The following is a 13998-nucleotide window of genomic DNA, read 5'->3' as shown; positions in this document are numbered from 1 at the left end:
CATGAAATAAATAATTTATGTTAGGATTATAATTTTACATTTAAAGGTGTAATAAAATTTAATTGTTTTTAAACAATAACAGCATAAGAGAACTCAGTTCACTATATTTATAAATTTGAGCTCATAGCTTCCAGAATTACTTCAGAATTTACAGGCATTTTGCTTTAGGTATGCAAGTTTGTCTGATGTGCATTAGAAATAATTGAATTAAATATGTTTAATTGAGGAATGATTATACTTTAAAATGTTTAAAAATATTTAATTAAATGAAGCTAATCACTGAAAATTTAATATAAATTTAACTGGATATTTGTAAATTAAAAAATGCAGGTGTTTAAATTTTTTCACAAGAGCTTTATAAATTTAAAAAATTGGCTTTGAAAGTTAAACTTGATGTTTTATAAATAATGTGACTTTTCAATTTTGAAAACTAAGGGTGAAAAAGTTGAAGGGATTAAGGAAAAAATAAAAACCTCATACAGATGAGTATAGAGATTACCAGAGGGGCAGGAACTAGGGCCGTGATGGCGAACCTTTTTATAAAAACCGCCCACTTTTGCAGTGCTGGTCAACCTGGTCCCGCCCACCCACTAGTGGGCATTCCAGCTTTCATGGTGGGCCAATTGCGGCTACGGGAGCTGTTTGGTTGCTTAGGCAACATAAATATGTTTAAAAGAAGAAGGGAAAGAAAAGATGACAAAGAACAGAGATTGGAGATACACACACACTCAATTGCATTTTCCTCCCTATATGATAAAAACATAAAATAAACAATTTGAACCAAGAGTTGTTTCATTATGTCTACATATAACTTTTGAGTAAGTGTTGACGTGTCTCTAACAGGAGGTGGCAATTTAAGTGCAATTTCTGATTATTGTATTTTTATGGCTGGAGCTTACTCTACTGAGTGCTGAAAAAGTCAATAAAATAGTTTTGATGCTCTGCGATGTTGCATTACTTCAGGCTGCTCATTCTGAGAGTCATTTCTTATATTATTATATATTCTAGAGGTATAAAAGTATTAGGAAAAATGATTTAACACTGATAAATCAAGAATAAACATCTAATATAAATAAAAAGTATCTCTCATATCTTCTTGATTTTTAATATCACTTATAAAGACTAAGTCCAAAACATAGCGAAGTTTATTTTACTGATTTTTGTTTCTATAGAGATATATTTTCCACATATATGAGATATCTGCTAAAAATAAAAAGATGTTGAATTAGATGGACGATATAATTTTTCTAATATTATCTCACCATATGATAATATTATAAGGGACAAAAAGTTTCCTGTACCCTTCCAGGTTCATTGATTGGTCTAATAATCAAATTAATATAAGAGATTAACAGGAGAAAATCAAATATATGATAGTTATGTACATATGGGAGGCCCTACAGATATGGGACTCATGGGACATTTGGGCAGTTGAGACTTATATGCCATCATGAGGTAAGGAATGGGATGGGGCACGGGGCTTCTGAAAGAAAAAGAATAATTCACAGGATGATAAGAAGAGCAGATGTTTGGCAATTAGATATTTGTCATGCCACACAGATAGGTCATTTAGGTAAAATGTTATCTCTGGTAATAGCTCTCTTTCTGGACCAGGCCCCTAGCTAAATTGTTTTAGGTAGTTAAGGGAGAGGAAAAAGTTCTTGAATCTGTTGGGTCATGATTACTTCAGCTCAAAGTAGTCCCCAGCCAAAATGGCACATTTGGGGGAGGCTCATTCTGAACCTCTTCAAGATTATATCTAAACAGGTGTTTTAAAATTTTTCTATGCCTGCTTTTTACTCACTCTCTTTCTCCCTGAATCAGATAAAACCATACTATCTCCAGGAGAGTTAGGATTGTTAAAACGAAAGAATGAAGAGGACGTACATGTTTTGAGACTTCCGGTCTGGGCTCCTAACCTTTCATGGAACAGGCCCTGGTGGGAACTGAGTATAGAAGATGTGGGAAAGGACAAGCTGAGAACCTGCTCCTACCCCTTCCCCCAAACTCAATCCATAAGGGTCACTTGGGCTGACAGAAGTTCATGCATGACATTAAGAAGGTGGTGCTTTAGCCTGTGTTGAAATTGTTTGGATGATTTGCTAAAACACAGACAGCTTGGGCCTAACCCTAGAGTTTCTGAAGTAAGTCTGGAGTGGACCTCTAGAATTTGCATTGCTCACATCTTCTACCAACTGACGCTGGTGCTGCTAGTCTGTAGACCAGTGTAGTTCCCAGACTATAGTCTGGGAACCAGTGACTATAGTGATGCAATAATGGCCCAGAAGCAACAAGAGGATTTGATAAACCAGCTTCCCAATGAAGCCTTTCTTCATGGCTTGCTCAGGAAAGCCAGGTGGAAGTGCAGCCAATGCACGCAGATCAGCTCACAGCCAATCAAATAGGAACTTACATCATCTGGCCAGAGCAGATATTCTCCAGGTCCCATGAAGTGAGGGCCTATCCAAGTTGCCAACAGTAGGCCTATGGTTCTTTAGGTAAAAGTACTTGGCCCTGTTCTAAATTTTTGCTAAATCCCATGCCAACAGCTTCTTGGGAGCCCACTGTTTTTAAGAGCCCAGTTGTTCACAAATATCTGAAAGCAGAGGATAGGGTTGTTATTGAAAAGAGGTGTTAATAGTCATGTGAAAAATAAATTCTTAGCACCACACTTGGATGGGTCCAGATGTGGCAAATCCTCTGCCATTGTACTCTCAGATTCCTTACGTGTTTAGACTCCATGACTCTACATTTATAAATGCTCCAATTGTCCTCTTTCCCTCATGCATGTTTTCCCTTACAGTCTCTCCTGGTGCTTTTATGAGACCCACCCTTCTCTAACATTAACCAGAACCATCCAAATGTCCCAGGAGTGGAAGGTATTCAGCAATGATTAATTTTAAAAATCATTGCTATTGTTTCCAACAAACATATTTCTAAACTTCTCTGTGTCCTACTGCATCTTCTTCTTCGATGCTTGTGTTAGCACAGAAAGGATGCCCCTAAGTATTTTTCAAGTCTATGGTATCCAAAATTATCCTTTGATCTTTATCCAAACCTCTCCACCAGTCTTGATCTCCAGGGAATAGACAATCAGCTCACTGCTGCTTCACAGATGTGAAAGAACAAATTATGCCAGAGAAATCGCCATGCCAGTCCATATGGAACTCAATGTAAATGCAAAATCTAGGTTTTATAGCATCTCCTTCCAATCACATGACAACTTCAGTCTAGATGCAACATGTGGACATCAGGCATTGAATAACTCCTGATGGCTGATTTCGCACTCATGGTTCTGGATAAAGATTGGGAGAGAAAACATACCAAGAGGAAGCTATACTATGTCAGAGCTTAGCCTACCCCTTAACCAAGGCCCATGCCATGCCATGCACCCTACATTTCAAGAGAGATCTTGGACCTGCAAAGAATCTGGAATACCTCATTTGTTCTTTTTAGTTTTGGTAGGTTACCATCAGTGTGCCTTAAGGTAAAACCATGTTGTAGATGAGATAAATCCTAATATTTGTGGTCCTTCCACAGCCTGGGGACACTGACTGCAATCATCATATCCTCTAATCATATTATACAACTAAAACTGAGTCAAAGGAATGTAACAATGTATATAATATTGAAATAGCTTTCTTTTTAGAATTCTAAGAAATATTGAGGAGAAAGAAAGCCTTCTACATGGCCAATGTCAAGCACCTCCCTGTAAACACATTTTGGGGAATATGTCTGTGTTTTACAGTCAAGGACTGTTCCAGCTAGTATTCCTGCATAACAGACCACCTAATAAAACAATAAGCATGTCATTATGCTCATAGATTCTGTGTGTGAGAAATTTGGAAAGAACGCAACAAGGTATGATGATTCTGCTCTGTGATGTGTGGGAATTAAACTGGGAATCTTCAAAGGCTTGGGGTGACTTAATATCGTATAGTTAAGAGTTCAAATCATTTGAAGACGTACATGGTCACCTGTCTAGTAACTAATGTGGTCAGTTCTTACATGGGGATATCAGCCTGAGTGTATACACAGGTGGTCTTTATGTGGTTACTTGGGCTTTCTCACTGTATGCTGTTATGTTTCAACAACAAATGCCCCCAAAAGAAACAGACAGAAACTATATCACCTCTTATGAACTATCACTGAAAATCACATGGGGCCCTGGATAGTTGGCTCAGCGGTAGAGCATCAGCCTGGTGTGTGGATGTCCACCCAACTCTTTCTCTCTCTTCCCCTCCTACAGTCATGGTTTGAATGGTTCTAGAAAACTTGGCCCTGGGCACTGAAGATGGCTCCATGGTCTTTCTTTAGGCACTAAAATAACTCAGTTGCTGAGCAATGGAGCAGCAGCCCATATGGGGCAGAGTATCACCTGGGTGGGTGCTTGCTGGGTGTATCCCGGTCAGGGAGCATGCAGAAGTCTGTCTCTACCTCCCTGCCTCTCATTAATAAAAAAAAGAAGAAGAAATAAAGAGGAAGGGAGGGAGGGAGGGAGGGAGGGAGAGAGAGAGAGAGAGAGAGAGAGAGAGAGAGAAGAAAGAAATAGAGAGAGGGAGAAAGAAAGAGAAAAAGAAAAAGGGAAAATCACATGGCTTCACTTTGGTCTAAAGTCTAAGCCAGGGATCCCCAAACTATGGGGCTGCATGCGGACCCCTGAGGCCATTTATCTGGCCCCCGCAGCACTTCCTGAAGGGGCACCTCTTTCATTGGTGGTCAGTGAGAGGAGCATAGTTCCCATTGAAATACTGGTCAGTTTGTTGATTTAAATTTACTTGTTCTTTATTTTAAATATATATTTTTTTACTTTAAAATAAGATATGTGCAGTGTGCATAGGGATTTGTTCATAGTTTTTTTTATAGTCTGGCCCTCCAATGGTCTGAGGAATAGTGAACTGGACCCCTGTGTAAAAACTTTGGGGACCTGTGGTCTAAGCCATCCACATTCAAGGGGAGAGAACACAGAATTCCATGTTACAATGGGAGAAGTCCTAAAGTCTCACTGTAAGAGTGTGTGAGATGCAAATTATTTTTCTCTGATCTCTGGAAGATACAATCTGTCATTAAGGACCCTCTTATTTCTTTGAATCAGAATTTTTGCCTTTTGATTGATTTACTTCTCTTGTCTCATGCAATTGGGGTTGGCTTTTGGTAGCATGACGTGCCCCACTCAAAAACAGGGTCCTTACTTCTGTAGGTGAAATTGCTTTGAAGGACACAGTTAAGCTGCCACAAGACACAAACTAGATGGAGGTGAATGGATCTTAACAAAAGAAGACAACCTATTTTAAGCAGAAGCAAAGGGAAAATGGACTCATTTCTGAAGCTCATAAATGGAAAACCTGCATAATTTTTCTGGATGTATGGCCCATTCACTTTTCCTTAGGTTAACTGGAAAAGCATAGCTCAGATGAGTAAATCAGATTGGAAATGGCTCTGACTCACTGCTGCTAATGTTCAAAGGAAGAATATTTTATGATCAAAGTAGTTATAAAACTAGAAATGAGCCCACTTGTGCCCAAGGCTGTACCATTACCTGACTAGCCTGGATATCTCATAGAAATGGACAAATGTCTATAAGAAGTTCCCTATTGCCTCTGGTAGTCCTGGGTCAATCCACGGCTGTTCCCCATATGAAAAGTATTCCTTAAAACCCCAAAGTTTTGAAGACTTCGAACCTGAGGTACAGGCTTTGGGATCATTTGCATCTCTTTGGCTCTTCCCCAATTCTGCTAATCATTCTAAGGCCCCTCACCTTTCTGTGAACTTTATTAAAATGAACTGTGTAGGGGTAATCTGGGCCCCTTTCCTGAAGCACCCTCTGCTCTTTCAGCAGTCTTGGAGATGAGAGAATGAGTTAATTGAGGTAGCTACCTGCATTTGGGCCCTGAATGAACCTATATTTCTGTTGTTTTTGGACAGTAGTTTAAGTAAACAGCCTCAAAATATTTTTTCAGAAACTTTTGCCAATATTGCAATTTTCCACCCAGGCTTTTGAGGATAAAGAAACCCTCAATGGACTCTTCATAAAACAGAAAACTCATGCATCAGGCCCTTTATATATTATATTTTATAATATATTTATAATATATTATATGCAATACTTATAATATGTATAAATATAACATTTATAGATATATTTTTTCTCTTCTTCCATTAAGATACATTCTCTGAAGTGGACAAGTCCTGCAGGGGTGAGGATGACAGAGACACAAAGACCCAACTCTGGGGACCAGGTTCAGTGATGCAGATCCACTTTATTCAAGAAGTAGGCTAGCTTATATATACAGTTTCAGCCCATAGGGTGTTACAGTGCGTCCTTCATAGCCAATGGCTGAAAAGATCAGGGAGCTGCGTGGTTAGTGCTGAGTCACTTCCTTATAGCAGGCAAGCTCCCTTCCTGGGTATGCCCAGGAGGGTTCTGGGAGCTGGAGTATTCTCACAGCATTGCATCAGCCACAGCTGCTAGGAATGCGCTCTGCGCTCCACCCACACTCTGATATCCAGTATGTATCTTATGGAACTAAATCACAAACTCTGAAGCAACTGAACTATAAGAATGGTCCTATCTTCACAGTGGGACAAGTCATGCTACAATAGAGCAGTCTGGTTTCTCTCTCTCTCTCTCTCTCTCTCTCTCTCTCTCTCTCTCCACACACATACACACACCTAATAGATGAGGTGAATAACACCCTCTTCTATGATGGAATTGAAGTTACTTCAAGCAGTGAGGAATACTAACTTAGACTAGATACTTTTGCCTTCTTTCACCATTAATCAATGGTGAATATTTGGTTTGGAGTTCTGAAGACATAAATGCTTATATCACCTAGAGCAGAGGTTTTCAAACTTGGGTGCATTGAAATCACCCCAGAGCTTATTAATAAAATGCATATTGCTTCTGGGGATCCCACTATCAGAACCACTGCTCTTTGGCCTTACTCTCAAAGTGTGGTCCATGGACCAGCAGCATTGGTCCTGTAGCCTGTTGAAACACACTATCTCAGGCTGCAACACAGACACAGAGAATCAGGATCTGCACTTTCATGACTTGCCCCAGTGATCTGTCTGCACCTTCAAGCCTGAGAAGCAAAAGCACTCCTCCAGGATAGGAGATTTTAGCCATTTCCTGCTGTAGCCACTTACAGGTGTAATACACATCCTTCATCATAGCTGATGTTTCAAGCAATTTCCAGGTGATTTTAACTGCTCCCCTCTTAAAAAGGTGAAGAAAGTATATCTTACAATTAGGAAATTAGTGACACCATTATAAGAATAACTACTCTGTTTTATCAAAATAATTCTTTTAACATTAAAAAAATGACCTATAATATACCCCATAATCATTTCCAATATCATAGACAAAACCTGTAACTGGTCTGAGGCATTCTTTCTTCCTAGGCAGGAATTGGAAAATAATGATGTAAAGAACTGAATCATAAGTTGCACTTAGGATAAGAATTTACAGATACAAGAGATCTATAAGAAGATCCCATAAAGTCTGGACTGAAAAGTAAGAATGCTACCTAGACCACATCAATTAAATCATGAAGACAATGAGCACCATTATTTCTACTTTTCCATTAGATAGAATGTCCAACAGTAACTCATGGGTAACTTAGCTGAATGTATCAAAAAGAAGAAAAATGTTTAGTTTATTGAAATAAATTTGAAAATTCAGTCAAAATATAAATCCTTAAAAAAAAAAAACTTTTTTTGCCTGAATATGTCTTGGTTTCTAAGGAGAATTTCAGCATAAATACAATACAACCAGCTCTTTTAAAATTTATGTATATATGTGAGTTGACACGCTAACATGTACAATTCTAAACTTTTTGCTTGTATTGCATTGACCTTTTCCTGGATTAAAAAAAAATTATTTTGGAGACTTCTGATTCTAGATGGCTGCTGGACTCTTATGCATAATATTCCTTCTTGCAGAAGTTCCATTAATAATATAGGGAAGAAGGCTTATATTAAAGTTCTGGATAATAGAAACTCTGAAATATTTAAGAAATTGAGAAAATTTTATAACATTCAATGTAGATAACATCAAATTAAGAGAAAAATCTCAGAGGGCAAAAGAATCTACAATACTATAGATTTAAAAAGAGAATTTTTCCAGAAAAAGTTTGTGGAGGAGATTCGAGAATAGATCTAAGATAGCAGGGCTGGGAGTAAAGGAGAAAGTTCTATGGGACAGCTGGGCCACTGTCCCCATTCTACTACGGAAGGTGTTTCTCCCCAAAATAAAATTAATAGTTCTTTAAATCAAGTTTCTCCATGCTAATATTTTTCACCATTTATGTCCATGTGAATCAGCTGAGAATGTTGTTAATAGACAAATTTTGATTAACTAGGTCTGGAGTGATGGAAACTTTCTAGGCCAGAGGTGAAGACTTTCTAACAATCTCCCAGGTCATGCCAATGCTGCGGGGCCCTGGACTGCCTTTTGAGTACAAAGGCCAATGGCAGCACTAACTACCTGGAAGTTATAATGGGAAAAAAAATCTTCTTTGGCCTGTTGGCTTAATGGTAGAGCATTGGCCAGATGTGTGGATGTCCTGGGTTTGTCCCAGGTTCAATTCATGGTCAGGGCACACAGGAAAAGTGACCATCTGCTTCTCCATCCCTCCCCCTTCCCCTTCTCTCTCTCTTTCTCTTCCCCTCCTGAAGCCATGGCTTGATTGGTTAGAACTCATCAGCCTCGCACTGAGGATGGCTCCATGAAGCCTCTGTCTCAGATGCTAAAAATAGCTCGGTTGTGAGCATGGCCCCAGATGGGCAGTGTATCCTGGTTGGTGCACATGCAGGAGTCTGTCCCTCTATCTCCCCTCCTCTCACTTGGAAAAGAAGAAGAAGAAAAAAGAGAAAACATTCCATTTACAATAACAACAAAATCTGAGTCTCTACAACAAAGCTAATAAGAAAGTCACATAATCTAAACAAAGAATCTTTTAAAACTTTTATTTAAGTATTATAAAGATAATTTGAGTGAATGGAGAGCAAAAGCGCCTTGACGCATGGGACAAGAAATAACGCTATTTTTTTTTGACAAGGCTCTTCATACCCCACGCTCAATGTCTTGCATTACTTATCTGGCTTGCAAAAGTTTTATCTGGTTCTTTCTTTGATGCTCACTGTTAAAACCAAACAAATAGAAAATCCTTAGGGAAAAGCAACATGTAAGTAACCATTTCCTTCATAATTTTAAATTAGAATATAATTTCTTTCAGGCTCTATGGGTGTCTTGAAATGATTGCGTTCTGCAAAACTTTGCTTTTTCTACCCAAGATGTAACTTTCTTGATACTGATTACCAGCAATCAAGAGATATTTCAAGAACACAGACCTGGTGCTTAGTAGTATGGAAAAACACGTCGACTGTGGTTGAAAGGATGAATATTTGTGAAAGCTACAAAATTCTCATAAAAGGGCTCTCATTCCTCTACAGTTTTCCAGTGCTCTTAATAAAAATATGAACAGCCAATAGAAGAGGTTAATTTGAGAAGAGAAGCATGACCAGGGCCATGAATGTTTTCTCCAGAGTTATGGACCAAAAGTTTGTGTTCTCCTTGAATTTGTATGTTGACACCCTAACCCTCAATGTGGTGATATTAAGAGGTGAGGTCTCTGGGAGATAATTACGTCATGTAAGTGAAGCCCCCATAAATGAGATTAATACCTTTATATAAAGGACCTCAGAGAGCTTTCTTACCCTATTTCCAGCATGTGAGGATACGGTTAGAAATCACCAGTCTGCAACATGGAAGAGGTTGCCCAAGCTGGAACCCTAATCTGTACTTTCAGCCTCCTGAGCTGTGAAAAATACATTTCTGTTTTTTATAAGCCACTCAGTTTATGGTTTTTTGTTATAGCAGCCTGAACTGACAAAGACATATAAGGTCCTACTTGCTTATTCCCCGAGAGGCTACGAAGAAGTCAGCATCTGGTCATATTCCTTTTATTTGGATCCTCCTTATCTTTGTACCCATAAGTTTCACCTGAAGCAAAGGATTCACCATGGATGGAAATTCTGTTACCTTGGAGGGACTCCACTATGAAATCAAAATGGTGTTATCGTCACTTGTCCTCTACTTACCTTTGTGTTCATTTTATTATAAACTTAAAACTCAAAAGAAATTGTTTCCACCTGGTTACTCTGATCACAATAAGGATTTAGAATGGTACTATATAACTTACAAAGCACTCATATATGTGCATGTGTGTGTGAGTGTGTGTTTTAATTGGATCAATAAATACTAGGTCTTTAGAGTTATCTTATGAGATACTGAAAAAAGAAAGAGAGACTGAAATAGTGACACAATTTTTGCTGTCAAGGGCTGTGTTCATTGCAATAGGAAAGGCAAGTATCATTGCTTAGTGTCTTTGGTAGAGATTTCTGCCTCTGTCATTCTCCTGAAACTGTTCTTGCAACTGAACTGGTGTCTCCATTACATTTGCATTGCTTACTCCCCACACTGACTCCATTCCTCTGCTCCTGTTGCTCAGATTCTTTCTTCCAAGGGCTCCCACATCTTATATGTGGATATGTGTGTGTGAGTCGCCGCTTTTTGTCCTGGATATAAATGTCAGGGTCTCTCAGGTCACCACAAAAAAACCCTCACAATCCAGCATCTCAAAGACTAGTCAAATTAAAGTTTTATATATCTGTGTTTTTAAAATCTACAAAAGAAAATACATGACGATGGTTGGCAAAGAGGTGGTTATCCGTGTGTTGACTTGGGCCTGTGTACTTGAGATCCTTTAAATAGAGATGCAAATGATATTACTTTATAGGGATTATAGAAGTGGGTATTACTAGACACTTAAAGAGTTCTTGGTTTGTAAAATGAGTGTGGCAGTGATCACAATTATTGTAAATTATAACAGACCAGACTTAGCAGAATGTCATAGGTCTGTTGGAACTTTTAGGCTCACAAGGAGAGGAGAAAAAAGGTAGATTCTAATAAACCCTGTAAGCAGAAGTCATTCCCAACTCCAGGAGGACAGAACACAGCAACAGAGTTTTAGAAACATGAATAACAGAGCAAGCTTATCTGCCATTTCATCGGTATGGGACTTACACTTCTGACAGCCTCCCTCTGACGATGAAGCATGCTATCACCCACACACGGCCTTTCAAACACCAGTGCAGATCTGTGACTTATTAAGCTTATTCATGCCTGAAGGCTTTCCACTGACAATCTTGTTCCTTCCATACAAATGCCAGGAATATATCTTTCAAACCAGAGTTCCTACTTCTGCTAATCATTTTATGGTGTCTGGACTATATCCTCTAAAAGAAAATAAAATACCTTGGGCTTAATGTCAGCTGTCAAACCAATGTTCTCTTCATGTTCCAACAACAGGCTATTACACTTTGTACCACTATATAATTCACAGCTATTGTGGGAATAGATGTGTGAATTTCTAACAGAAAGCTGAGAACAAGGACATGATGTGTTGTGTAATAACAGTAGGGGCACAGCACACCTTACGGACAAATCATTTCGAAAAAGAATAATTGTTTAGAATAAAGTTAGGTAACCTCGGAACATGCCATCCTATGCGTCTCATGCTTTCACCACAGTTTATCACGGTAGTGATGCTAAGCATGAAGATAAATGAAGCATCCTCCTCCAATATATGTATCATAATATGGTCAGAATAGTGGATCAACCGTATGGGAAGTAGACACAACTAAAAATTATTCTTTCTAGTTTGATGACCACTTATATCAAAATGCAAAAAAATATTTTTTTTTTCAGTAGAAATGATTTTTTTTAATTGAACTTACTGGGGTGATATTGGTTAATATAATTTTACAGGTTTCAGGAATAGAATTCTATAATCTATAATCCTTATATTATACCATACTGTGTGTTCACCGCTATAAGTCATCTCCCTCCATCTCCATTTATCTTCACTTCTTCTGCCTCCTCTTGCCCCCTTACCCTCTTGTAATCACCGTAGTGTTGTCTGTGTCCATGAGGGTTTTGTTTTCTTTGCTTAATCCCTTCACTTTTTTCACACAGTTACATGCTTTTATTGGGTGTCATTAGAAAATGATTGTGTCAAGTAGGAAAGAATAGCAGAAATCAGAACCAGCCAATCAGTGATGCAGTTACATTGCCTGAGAAAGCATGAAGCCAGAATCTATGGCCAGCCCCACCACTAGCCACGTCACTGATCTTTGATAGCTTCGTTTTCTCATCTAGAAAGCTGGTACAACACAGATTGATATCTCTATATCCTTCAGAATGTTCCTGAAGGACAAGCATCATGACCTATACTTGAACAAAACTATTCAACCTCTTAGATCAAAGATAACACGTACATTTAAAGGAGAAATATTAGCTGTTATTTCACCCTTTTTAGTGAGCCAGGACTGCATTTTTTTTTCTATCCACAATGATTTACTACTTTGGATATAATTCATAACTTCCTATTCTCTCCAAAGAATAAATAAGCAATTATTTAAATGTTCCCAAAAGATTTTTTTCTGGGGGACAAAATAAAGCGCTTTGCACAATTCAGTATTTTTATACTTTATAAGATTGACATGTTGTAATTAATTCTTGTAGTTTGTTGTCTAAAAATACAAAGATATGGAATTTTTGTTTAAATTAAAAAAGGCAAATATGAAGGGGAAATAGGAAAAAGGCAGCACAATGAACTTATGTGGACAATCGTAAACCTTTAGACAAGAGCTGACGCCCAATGAGAAAACGCTCTCATAGCCACATACAGATGCAGATATTTTAGCTCTAAACCTAAAAGTCACTGGGAAAGGCCTAGTGGTATCTGGTGTCTCAGCCAAGTGCCTCTGACTACAATTTCCTTATACCTACAGGGAAGATAACCATGTACAATTTCTTTGTATATGTATTATTCTGTCAGTGGTTGACTTCTACTACACCTGAAGTCGTCAGTTAGGCTCTGGAACTTGAATGAATCGTCTTTTCTTTACTCACAATTGGTCTTAATGGAAGAGGAAGCAAGCATCTGCCTCCCATCCCAGACTTGATCAGTTTTGTCCTCAACCTCCATACAGTGTAAAGGGATATTCTTTCTTATTATTACTGGCAATTGATTTATGCTTTTGGGTAGCACTGTCAACATTCTTTATTTAATTTTCCTACAAACCAAAGAGACAATTAAGACAATTAATTAACTTTTTTCCTTATGGATGCAGAAACTAAAAGACACAGTGATTACTGGTCATCTTGGAGGTCACTCTGGCAGTCAGTAGTGGGTCAGATTTAGAGCATCAAACTTTAGGCACTTGTCTTAATGCTCACTCCTCCCAACCACTCAATGTGTGGTCCCAGACCAGCAGCCGCAGCATCACCTGGTAGCTTGCTAGATCCCACCCTCTGGTAGATAGGTTTATGGTCTCACAAAGATGTCCATATCCTCAGCCTATGAATCTGTGACTATGTTACCTTACATGACAAAGGGACTTTGTAGATATGATTAAGTTTTTTTCTTCTTCTACTTTTCCAAGTGAGAGGAGGGGAGCTAGAGAGACAGACTCCCATATGTACCCTGACCAGGATCCCCCAGAAACCCCATGTCTGGGGCCAATATTCTGCCCATCTAGGGGCATTCTCACAACCAAGCTATTTTTAGCACCTGAGGTGGAGGCTCCAAGGAGCCATCCTCAGCACCTGGGCCAATGCTCTCCAACCAATCAAACCATGGCTGTGGGAGGGGAGGAGAGATGGTGAGAGGAGAAGGGGAGAAGAAGCAGATCATTGCTTCTCCTGTGTGCCCTGACTATGAATTGAACCTGGGACATCTACATGTTGGGCCAATGTTCTACCACTTGAGCCAAGTGACCAGGGCCAATATGATTAAGTTAAGATGTGATTGCAATGGGCCCTGACCAGGTAGAGTGTCATCCCAGAGTGTAGAAGTCCCAGGTTTGATTCCCAGCCAGGGCACACAGGAAAAGAGCCCATCTGCTTTTCCACCCTTCCCCCTCTCCTTT

Source organism: Saccopteryx bilineata, chromosome 6 (genome assembly GCF_036850765.1).
Source record: "Saccopteryx bilineata isolate mSacBil1 chromosome 6, mSacBil1_pri_phased_curated, whole genome shotgun sequence".
NCBI classification, from domain to species: domain Eukaryota; kingdom Metazoa; phylum Chordata; class Mammalia; order Chiroptera; family Emballonuridae; genus Saccopteryx; species Saccopteryx bilineata.
Note: the sequence above shows the minus strand (reverse complement) of the source record.